Raw genomic sequence first — 12,458 nt, forward strand, 5'->3', positions numbered from 1 at the left:
TCCCTCCTGGTTGGCCATTCGGGAGATTCAAAATCTTTCTCCAGCCTAAACATCACAGCATCGGCACACTTCAAGATCAGCAGAGTATAGGCAGTCAGTGTACTGACTCGGTAGCACAGCATTTGGCTATACAACGTTTATTTACATATGCACACTCAGAGCATTGTAACTCAGCTCTTTTCTCTTCAGCATCAGACACCAAAGAAAAAAAGCAAAGGACAAAAGTCCTACATCACGGAAACAAAGTAATACAAACATCCTGTCTCCGTCATTTCCCACAATGTGGAATGAAAACATACACAGTCATGAGATAAAATCAATCCCATGACTGCAACATGAGGAATGAATCCTAACACAGTATGGTTTCAAATTGGATGGGGGACTGCAGGTTTAGATTCCTACATTGCAGGGAATGGCCCTCAAGGTCCCTTCCAACCTAGGAGTCTATGATATTTTCACCCATAAGCAAAAGGCACAGTGAGACAGATAGAAACAGTCCAAAGGGAGCTGAATAAATGTTACTCCTTAATGCTTTAAAAGTCTTTGAGACCGGGGACACACAACCCTTGAGATACTTGAGACTGATTGCCTCTTCCTAAGAGGAGAGTGTCCTGCTGCATTTACATAATATTAGCATAAGTTGGTCATTACTAAGTTAAAATTAGCTTCTGTTTATGAATTCATTGATAGAGGAGCATTTTTTTCCCCAAGCCAGAAATGGATAATTTCATTCAGTCTGCATTTTAAAAGCTCTAATTCATACCTCCTGGACCAATGCATATATTAGAATAGAACTATCCTTGGTGTTTTGTCTTTCATCAAATTCTGCAAAATAATTCTTGCTCCTACAAGTGTAAAAAATTCTTCAAAATGCATTTTAGGATTAAAGAAACATTTTGATATGTGTACCTTGAGATAAAATTACATTTTAAAACAGGGATAGGTTTATGTTTGGGTAGGTGGTGAGTGGGGTGTTGCTGGAAGAGTATCTGTTGTTAGTTGTTCTGTTTTCTGTAAGAAAACTTATCTACAAACCATTCGTGTACACAATATATGTTTAAATACATATTTTGTGACGAATGTGTATTTGAAAATGAACACTTGTCTTTTTTCCATTTGAGAGGAATGCCACAGATGAATTTGGAAAAGGGATGGAACAGATTTATGAATGAAAACAAGTGAGTATGTTTTAATACAAGTGAGTATGTTTAGAGGATCATTCTTTTAAAAGAATCCTCAACTATGCGGAGCAGCAGTGTGGGGCAGCGTGGGTAGAAAAGAATCAAACTTCACCTAGAAGATCTTATCTGCAGGTTTAAGTAGTTTCCCAGTGCTGGTAGTCCCTCAGTACAACTCATGCTGCTTCCTGGGTTGTGATCCTTGCTCACATCCACACCATACAGGTGAAGGGATTCTCCCCCTCTTTCTTCAGGCATTTAGAGTGAAGACATGGGGTAAATGAAGGCAGTTCTAAGTATGACACAACCGATGTATTAGTTATGTGGCTATCTTATGTGGATTGCTTTTAATGACTTGATTATATTTTGCAGTGTTTCATTTGTTGTACACTTCCCTGTGACTGTCATGATGAAGAGGTATAAAAACTAAACAAATAATCCCTGGGATTTATTCATCTACCGAGTTTTGCAAGCCATTGCTGGAGCTTGTTTCAGCTGAAGAGCAGGGTAAAAATGCCTTAAATTAGTACCTGCTTCGACACAGATAGCTCAATGAGTGTTTTGTGTTGTTGTTGTTTTGTATGTTTGTTTTTAACAGAGCACTAAGCATAAGTGTTGATAGCTCAGTGAGTTAGAGCGTGGTGCTGGTAATGTCAAGGTTGCAGGTTCATCCTTAGCTGAATATCCCTGCATTGCAGGTGATTGGACTAGATGAATCTCACGGTCCCTTCCAACCCTACAATTCTATGAATTACATTCCACCCTGTCCTCCAAGGTGACATACATGGCTCTCCATTTTATCCTCACAACAACTCTGTGACAAAAACATAGCCCATCTCCTTAAGAGGTCTGCATCCATCCACCCCTAATACAACTGAGTTTTAACAAGGAAAAACATATGAAAGGCACCAGGTTGCTAAAGGTTGGTGCAGTCAAAACTGAGCCAAATAGGCAAATGCTCTATGTGTGGATGAAGAGCCTGTATAACAATCTGTGACCAGGTTATCTAAAGTACCACCTCCTCCATGAACACCTGTCCAACAGTAGAGAGAAACCAGTATACTGAGGGGCGAACTCTGAACTCTGCTAATGTTCAATGACTGATATTTCCTTCCCTACAGTGGATGTGCTGAGGAAGAGGTGCCCAAGATACAGTGTAAAAAGCATTAAAGCCAATGCATTACTACCCCTTCCAAAATCAACTGATTCTGAACCATCTCCATGCTTTTAAAGTGAAGGTGGTGGAAATGAAAGCCTTGCTAAAACTCAAAGGGAAAAACTCCTCCTCCAGCACCAGCTCTGCCAGCAAATGTGATTTAAGTCGACACATTACAATGAAACAGGGGGAACCACAGAAGCAGGGAAATTGCAGCCAAGTGGGTGTTGAGAAGGCAGGAATCAGCCAAGAACAGACGAGTCAGTGCAAGTGTGAAGGCTGATGCCTCTAACCATGTGCAGCTTTGAGATTTGAAAGTCTCATTCTTATTCTTCCTCTCCTGAATCAGAAAAAGGGCAGAAGGTTTTGATAGGAAAGACAATATAATTATCTGCGTCACGGTAGCTTCTCTTCCAGCCTTCAGTGGTTTTCTATTGTAGAAATAAATTGATATATTTGCATGCAAAAGCCTTGTATTATTACCCCCAGGCTCTGGACGGATTGAGAACCTTCATGTTCCAGGGAAGCAAAAATAAAATAAAATAAACCCACCCTTCAATGCTAGGCAAAGGTTCTTTGCATTCTCTTCTCTTGAAAAGTTGCTGCTTCACTTTCAGATGAAGCACAATGACTTCTTAACCTGTTCTTGTTTGGTGATGACGCACCACCTGAAGAAATCTCAAATGTTAACTAGCTTCTATTCAGGAAATGTTTGCAAAACCTTCTCCACATGAAATTCTCACTTCATCTGAAGACCTCAAAGAGGAAGCCAAGCTCACCCTGTGTGGATTTAGGACAGTTGACCAGTGTATGAAGATAAATGCATAAGAGCTCTGCAGAAACACATCTTGTCCAGCGCCCTTTTCTCACAGTGGTTGACGTGATGGCTATGGGAAGCCTGCAAGCATGGTAAAGGACCCCTGGATGGTTAAGTGCAGTCAAAGGTGACTAGGGGTTTGTGGCACTCATCCACTTTTAGGCTGAGGGGGCCAGCAGTTGTCCCCAGACAGCTTTCCAGGTCATGTGGCCAGCATGACTAAACCGCTTCTGGCACAACGGAACACTGTGATGGAAACTAGAGTGCACGGAAACACCGTTTACCTTCCCACCACAGTGGTACCTATTTATCTATTTGCACTGGTGTACTTTTGAACTGCTAGGTTGGCAGGAGCTGGGACAGAGCAATGGGAGCTCACCCCGTTGTGGGGGATTTGAACTGCCAACCTTCTGATCGGCAGGCCTAATAGGCTCAGTGGTTTAGACCACAGCACCACCTGTGTCCCCTGCAAGCATGACAGAAGTGCAAGTGTACTCCTCAACTGCAATTCTCAGCAGCTGGTATCAGAGGCATTCTGACTCCAGCAGTGGAAATAGAACTTCCAGCTTCTCTGGGATCTCCTATTCCTACTTTTGTACACTGTTGACTCTCCTGTCAACTGAAGGTCCAACCACATCATTAACTGGTCTCTGTCAGGAATGAGCTAGCTTCTAGTGTAACTTTACAGCCGGCTGCAGAACAGAGAGGATTATATCTCTGCCCCAAGGGAATGACTGAGTCGGGCTAGAACACAGCCAAAGCTCGCAGGGACCTCAAACAGGTGTGAACAGACACAGAGATAGTCCTTCGGAAAAGGAAGAGGCTGGAGCTGATCCAATAAGTCCAAGTAATTGGCGAATGGGAGAGCTGCTAGACAGGAAGCAAAACAAGAAACGTAAGGGGCAACTGCTCAATATATTCTGCAGGCACTGGAAGGAGTCTTCAGAAGGGTATGTCGGTGGCTTCGCTAGAGCTGCCCGGAGCTATCTGTTTGTTTTTGCAATAAATCCTCCTTTTTAATTACCTACGCTTACTGTGTTATCAAGCTGGGAACCTGGACTCCTGACAGTCTCCTACTACTGATGTATTTAAATAATTGGTGGTGGTGGTATTCTCAATATTTTTGAAATATGCTTCCCAAATTCACACAGTTGTCATCCCAAGCCATGAGACTGGTCAAGCAAGCAGGAGCTCTTATGAGTAGGCTAGGTCTTCTTGCACCATCCCCGCATTGCCGTATGCTTGGACATGGATGTGGAGTCAACGTGGCTGACTCACTATCCAATCTGGACTCATATGTCTCTTTATGGATGGAGCTAGATGAACAGCCGCTGGATCTGCCAAAGAACTTGAAGTATCTGATGACGCTGAGACAGGACTGCCTCCAAAGAACAGAGCTGCTCTGCAGCATCCATATCAGCATTTCCCAAACTGCTGGGCCCCATTCATATAATCCTTTCTGGGCCCCAGCTACTTGAATACTTGGCAAAATAAAAAAGATGCTATGGTTGCATAAATTGCATTGCAATAGCAAGTTCTCGGAGGGAGGATCCTGTCCTTTGGCACCACATGTATTGATGGCACTGAATAAGTAATATAGATATTGGAGAAGGAGGAGTAACAGCAGTGTGGGTTAGTGAGAAACTGCAGGGGCATCAGGTAAATCTAAACTGGCTGGTACCTTAGGTGGCCTGCATTTCCTCTACATGCTTTAAATGCTCCAGTCCCCAGTTTAAGCATTGGTATATTGACAAGAAGGATCCACGAAACCATGATAAATCAGCCCTATATGGCACTGAGACTCTAGGAAACACAATTGAAACTGCACTGTATAAAGCTACTCGATGGGTCCCTCGCATAAAAATAATTTAAATCCAAAAGGCGTAAGCAGGTTTTACAAACACAGCAGATTGCTGATGCAAATAGATAAACCCGGTAATGGTTCTGTCTTGAGTTATTTGGAAATATTATTCATTAAAATATGTTTTGTATTGCTCCTAATCCCATACAATCAACCTTTATTAGCCAAGTCAAGCTGTGTAGCCTTCGCACAGAGCGCAATCTTCCACATGCTTTATTCTCCTTGACAGCCAACTGGGGAGAACAACGTATGCAGTGACATTTAATATGGAACTTTCTGTTGCTCATGCTTTTTTTATATTTTGCTGCTAGAAATACTTGAGGCCTCTTAACACCCAGCCATTCTACTCCTTCCCTCCTCCATGAGCTAATGGTATGGACAATTTTGCAATTGGAAGCCATTCCTGACAGAGAACTGCTTTGAGACCTAGCAAATGACATGATTAGTTTATTTGATTTTCCCAATTTGAGTTATTGTACTAATTTACAAGGCCCTGAACAACTTGGGTCCAGGATACCTCAAGGACTGCCTGATCCCTTATATCTCTGCCTGATCACTGAGATATCTGGGGGAGTAACTGTTCATGGTCCCCCATGCCTCAGATACACAGCTCACATCTCTCAGAAGCTGGACATCCAATATTGTGGGCCCAGTTTTATGGAACTCCCTTCCAGTTGAGGTCAGACAGGCTGCCTCCTTGATGAACTTCAGATGCCTACTAAAGACTTTTAAAAAACCATCAGCAGGCATTTTAATCAAAATCTGATTTCATCGTTTCTTTTCTGCATTGTTTTTTGTATTGTTTTTTGAATACTACTTAGAGGCAATCGTAGTTAAGCGGTATATAAATTGTTCAATAATAATAATAATAATAATAATAATAATAATAATAATAATAATGCCACGGTGATCGCTAATCACACCATTCATACCAATGCAACTCCTAAGCACAGGGGATGGGGGACGAAGCTGTGACCCTAGAGCTATTGTTGGACTCCAAATCCTATCGGCATGGTCAATGGACTTTCCCCACCACCATTGTTCTAATTCACTTAATTTTTTTAAAGAATCCTCTGATGGGGAGAGAGACAGAGAAACATCCTCTGGAGCTCCTCAGGGCTCTGTGGACAGCTTCCTGGTCAGCCAGACACTTTGGACCCTGGAGATCATCCTGCTGAGGCATTATGTAAGCAGGTATTCTAAGAAACCAGCTATTAAAAAAAATGAAGTTCAAATCAAGAATGGACACCACCCAGCCACCTATAATGATTTTCAGTTAGGAGCACCAGGAAAGCCCTTGTGCCTCCTCTGTGACTCCTGGCAATGGTGGTTATGTTCTGCCCCCACTTTCAGAGGCATTGTGGCTTTAAATACCACTTGCTGGGAATCACAGCACATGTCTGGTCAGCCACAGCTTGAGGATTTTTTAGGGGCTTGTGGGAAGGGAGTGGGAAGACAAAATGTTTCTGCTAGCATAAGGAGGCCCTCTCCTCCTCCTCCTCCTCCTCCTTCTCTCCCCCTTTCTGTTGGGCCCCTAGTATGTCTACAAGCTCTATAACCCACTTTACAAATAAATAGATTGGAGTCTATGAGCACAGCAGATGATGTATAATGCATAGTTAACTGCATCCTTGCCCCTCCCCAAAGGTGAAAGATTGTAAGAGTCATCACCACCTAAGTGAAGCCTATCTCTTAATTCACTGAGAAGAACGGGGCTCCATGGCTTTTCCAGATATTGCCTGCCCATTCACTCCTCTTTTCTTTGCATCATGGCAGTTTAACGGAGCTGCAACAGGACTCTAGATTGCATCTGAGCATTAAACATGAGTGTAATCAAATTGTCAAAACAGAAGGCAACATATTTCCCTGTTGCATAATGCAAAAGGCACACTCAAGGCTGAAACACAAGAAAGAGATTGTGAGAGGCCTGTGGCCTTTGGGGGCTTAGGAAGCTGCTTGCAAATGGAGTCATAAAATCATAGAGATTTAGAGTTGGAAGAGATCTTGGAGGTAATCTCATCCAACCCCCTGTTTAGTGCAAGACCATCCCTGACAGATGGCTATCAAGTCTCTGTTTAAATAACATCAGTGAAGTTGAGCCTTCCACCTCCCAGGCACTCTGTTCAAAGAGCTCTTACCACTAGGAGGCGTTTCCTAATGCTTAATGTTTCCTTGTCATTTCTATCCATCATCTTCATTATAATAATAATATTATCAACACACACACAAACATACACATGCAGGTATGCTTCTGAACATATATGCATATGCCAAAATGGCTTCTAAGCAATTCACAAGTATACAGTCAGTAACAAAACATCTATAATTAAAATACATAATAAAGCCAAGTTTCATAAAAAGCATAATTAAAACAGTTAAAAGAGCAATAAAAACAATTAGATCAGAAAGTTCATTTCAGGGGAATGCTTGTCTAGACAGTCTTCAAGAGCTGGTGGAATGCCAATACTGATGGGGGCATTCCACAGCACTGCTGCCACCAGTGAAAGAGCCCACTTCCCTGTTATCATTACTTATAGTCCTGGCCTCTGGACCAACAGAGCAAATCTGTTCCATCTTCTGCATTAAAGGTAAAGGTAAAGGGATCCCTGACCATTAGGTCCAGTCGTGGCCGACTCTGGGGTTGCGGCGCTCATCTTGCTTTATTGGCCGAGGGGGCCAGCGTACAGCTTCGGGGTCATGTGGCCAGCATGACTAAGCCGCTTCTGGCAAACCAGAGCAGCGCACGGAAACACCGTTTACCTTCCCTTCCCACCAGAGCGGTACCTATTTATCTACTTGCACTTTGACGTGCTTTCGAACTGATAGGTTGACAGGAGCAGGGACCGAGCAACAGGAGCTCACCCCGTTGCGGGGATTCGAACCGCCGACCTTCTGATCGGCAAGTCCTAGGCTCTGTGGTTTAACCCACAGCACCACCCGCGTCCCTATCTTACAGCCCTTCAAATATCAATGAGTGGGGGCACCTTGGTTTTATTTATTTTTACATTTATATCCTAGCTTTCCTCCAGGGTTCTTCAAACACACACATACACAGAGAATTTTGTCCTCCCTGTGAAGAGGAGCAGCTTGTGTGGTGGGGTTGTGCTGCACCACCACCCTCCTGACAGTGGCTTTGCTGCAGCCTACCAGGAGGGAGCAGGGTGGCAGCAAGGTCAGAGCTACTTAGCTACGTGGGTGGCCTGTGGTCTAAACCACTGAGCCTCTTAGGCTTGCTGATCATAAGGTTGGTGGTTCATATCCCAGTGGCAGAGTGAGCTCCCGTTGCTCTGTCCCAGCTCCTGCCAACCTAGCAGTTCGAAAACATGCCAGTGCAAGCAGATAAATAGGTACTGCTTCTGTGGGAAGGTAAATGGCATTTCCACACGCTCTGGTTTCTGTCACGGTGTTCCGTTGCACCAGAAGTGATTTAGTCATGCTGGCCACACGACCCAGAAAGTTGTCTGTGGACAAACGCAGGCTCCCTCGGCCTGAAAACAAGATGATCACCACAACCCCATGGTTGCCTTTGACTGGACATAACCATCCAGGGGTCCTTTACTCTCTTTTTTAACCTTTACTTTGCTAATGTTCCTGGGCAGCCCCGCCCCCCCCAGGGGACCAGCCCCACACTGACTCTATAAACCTGTCACTGTCACTAACCCATCATTCCAACTACCTCTGCCTGTGAGATTAGACGGAGAGAGAAAGAATAACCTAATAATGTAACCCAGTGAGCATCATGGCAGAGCAACAACTTGAACCCTGATTTCCCACATTCATCTCCAAAGCTATACCCACTGCACCACACCAGCTGTCACATTTGCAATGAACTGCAGCAGTGGCAAACTCTGCATGCTTCAATTTCTAAATTAATTTAGGGATTCTCCTAGTTAAATCAGAATTCAGGAGAGACTCAGGGCAGAGCAAACCCATGGAAGAATAAAGAAACAGAATTGTCAGGGTATCGTTTCCACCTCCAGTTATAAAGCAAAACACATATTTCAGGGTTCTACATCCCTAGAATTTCTTCATGGCATCTCTAGTGAATTTCCAGCTTGATATTTATAAGGTTGAATTTCATCAACACATTCATAAGTAAAACATACCACACATCTATTGTCTGACTAATCCCAGTGGAGGCAGAACCTCAAGGGATCAGAAGGTAGCTAATTCTGCATGCTCATTCACCTTTGATCCTTTTAATGAAAGTGCCAGTAAAAAATAGTTATGAAGTGCATTGTATAGCTCTCTCAGGTGGATTGTGTTCCACTGAAATGTAGCAGGAAGCATAGGGCTAGTTAGTCATTTTCAGCGAAAATCAGTCAGTAGAGACAGGGAAATGTTGTCTTGAGCAGACATTTATTGCCATACATTTCAAGGGATTTCATATGTCTCCCAAAATAGACACTACCACACACCCCCAAATTTCCCAGGCACACAGTTTTAAGACTGGGAACATACATGAGCATGCACAGGCCCTTTAAATGTTGTCAAACTATGGGTTAATCTACCCCACAAGGAGAGGGGGACCTTTTTTCAAAGTGGAATGTGGAGCATTCCAGAGGTTGCATGCCAGAGGCAAAAATAGTTAGAGCTTTGCATGTGACTCTGACCTCTGGACAGAAGGCTACATTCTACCCATACAAAATCGAGGGGTTTCTAGATACACACGCACCTCCACCCAGGTCAACTACCTCCCTTCCCCCGACGGCTTGGGGTAGGCAGGAGTTGTAGGCGGCAGCGCGCCAAATGTCACCCCCCTCGGTGATTGCACCCAGGGCAGCCTGCACCCACCGCACCCACCTTGCTCCACCTCTGCCCTCCACCCAGGCCAGCAGAACACTTCAATGAAAGATTCCAGCCACACAAAAGCACTCAAGGAGAATGCTGAGCAGGGCCAGAAATGGGTGGAACCTGGGAGTGTCTCAATGGCTAAGTAGAGAAAATATGAGGACCAGATTTGTCCACTGGTGCTGAGGTTCTCCACTCCAATCTACCCTACGTTGCCTATTCTGACTGGCCATAGATCTTCAAAGTCTCATCAAAGGTTTGAGACCCAGCATATCAACCTTTCCATGGTGACATGGTGACCATGGTTTTCCATGGTGACGTGTTGGAGGGTTTGCTATGATGGCTTTTTATGTGGTCCTCTTTTCACACATTAAATTTAGGTAGCACTCGTATTACCCCTGCACACATGCTGATGTAGAAGACGGTATTTCTGATTTACCAATGTGGCAGTGGAGGCTGGTTATGATTATGATGATAACAGAAGATGGATGGGGCACTGCCCCACAAAGCACAGTCTTGTGATAATCTCTGATTATCTTTCTCAAATACAAAAGAAAGTGCAAAGTGAGATTTTGATGTGCCTGAAAGTGAAACTTTTGAGAGACTTAAATGTTAACATCACAATTCAAAAGATAATTGGAAATGATGTGTGTGCTAAAACATTTTCATTTGTATTTGAGGGGGGAAAAACAGATATTGTTGTGTTACTTATTCTTGCAATTTAAAATAAATTCAGAAGTTTTAAGTTTTGTGCTTTTCATTTTTTTTCTACAAGACATCTGTTTTTGAAAACTGAAGTTAGCAACTTTTTTGGGGGGAGTAATTAGCTTTACCTAGGGTGCAAAATAGCCAGGCGTTGGCATGTGATGTCTTTGGATACCAGGAGGAAAGAAGATGAGGGGGGGAACTATTGTGAGTTAGCCCTACCCATCACGGACTCTGGCTCCTACCAATCTGGTCTGTCTGTCTTTACCCCATCAATCCAAACAAACACAGGCAACTGCTGCAATAAGGAATATATGATGCAATCCAGCTATATGATGTTTGTTTGTTTATCTGTGCTCCCATATCGCAAAATGTGGGGATAATGCAAAAAATCAAAATATAAAACACAATTTTTTAAAAAAATACAAATACTCTGTAAGTGGCTAATCAAAAATTAAATTTAAACATCTGTAAAGGCCCATCTGCATTTAATAAAAGATTTAAGAGATGCCTAAAAATCAAAAGCAAGGATGTCTTGGTAACATGGGGGAGAACTGACAGTCTTCTTCCAATTGATTTCAGCAATTGAGCTGAGATATAAGGGTTCAGGCACTACTGGACCCAGGTTGTGTGTTTTTTTAGGGCATTCTGTATTATCCCAAGAACCCTGAACCTGGCCCAGTAATACAGTATAATTAAAGCAGCATCCACAGTGGTTGAATGAGTGGTTTTCTAGACTCTGTGGTTGCCCATTTAAGAGATAGCAGGCAGACCACCTGTCCTCAGTCTGTGCTGCTGGGAGCAAAGGAAGTGACCAGGATAAGAGCAGATACTCTCCACCAAGTCAGCATTCTGGTATAGAGTTCATTTTGCTTCATCATGCTCCAAGCCTGATCCAGTTTCAGGAGTGCAATGACTTGTGGCTAATGCTAATGTGATTGTGATAAATGGTTCCAAATACCTTCCTGCGTAACCGTGCAACATGCTGACATGATTAGTACTATAAGCATGCGCATATGTGTGTACGACTGCATCACTAATGATTAAAATGCAATTATATCTTCATCTTTATAATAATTTTCAGAGCAGAGGGCTTAATTTGAGTCAAGGCTGCAGCCCAGATCATATTTTTAGCTGTGGAACATGTAAAGTAATAATCGCCGTGTCTGAACGAGAACCAATTAAAGATGCTTAGTTTTTACTTGGGATTTAATCCATTAATCAACCAATTTAAAATAATGTGCCTATTCTCAAAACCTTGATAAAGGTGGGTGTCAAAGATACAGGAATGAAGGGCAAAATTTCTCTTAGATGGGAAATGACAATGTTACTCTTAAATGGCAAGCTGCCACTTCACTGAAAGGCCTCTGTTAGACAGAAAGGGTATAAAATCCATTGTAATGAAATGCACACATAGGCCCCTCCCCACCACACTTTTTTTTAAGTAGTATTTTCTTATTCGGCAACATAAGAACCTGAAATGTATATCATATGATTTTATAGTATTCAAATATAATTTTATTGACTCAAAGTATTTTTGAATTCAGAAAATTTGCAGGGTGGCTGGCTATGATCAAATCTTCACGAGGAATAAACTCTAGAAATGTAGTTTCCTGTACTTTCCCCTTAAGATTAAGGGAGCAACCCTCTTCCAGGTGGCTGAGGGGATGCCATGGAATTCCTTCTCTGTGGTCCACAGTTGAGAGCTTCTTCAATACAGCAGCAGCAGGGCTGAAAGCAGCTTTGATCCAAAGGCATCCCTTTCCCCCTCAATGCAGCCCCTCAAACTGACTGAAAAGCTATGCCAGTCCTGCAACTGGAATAGTTAATCCTCACCATCACTACCAGAAACACCATCCACCACAGAGCCATGTTCCCACACACCCAATTGGCATGGCTTAGGAATTGCCAGTTTCTCCTCCAAACAATCTCACCCACTACCAGCTTCTA

At 43.1% G+C, this 12,458-nt stretch overlaps 1 long non-coding RNA gene across 1 annotated transcript in view; it reads left to right on the plus strand.

The window, feature by feature from the left end:
• The first annotated feature begins 6,114 nt into the window (after positions 1-6,114).
• Positions 6,115-12,458, plus strand: part of LOC309366204 — a 40,997-nt gene continuing 34,653 nt past the window's right edge. The window contains exon 1 of the long non-coding RNA XR_014166571.1: positions 6,115-6,198. This is a non-coding gene — a long non-coding RNA (uncharacterized lncRNA). The remainder of the gene's footprint in view (positions 6,199-12,458) is intronic.

Source organism: Podarcis melisellensis (genome assembly GCF_964234715.1).
Source record: "Podarcis melisellensis genome assembly, chromosome: 3".
Lineage (NCBI taxonomy): Eukaryota > Metazoa > Chordata > Lepidosauria > Squamata > Lacertidae > Podarcis > Podarcis melisellensis.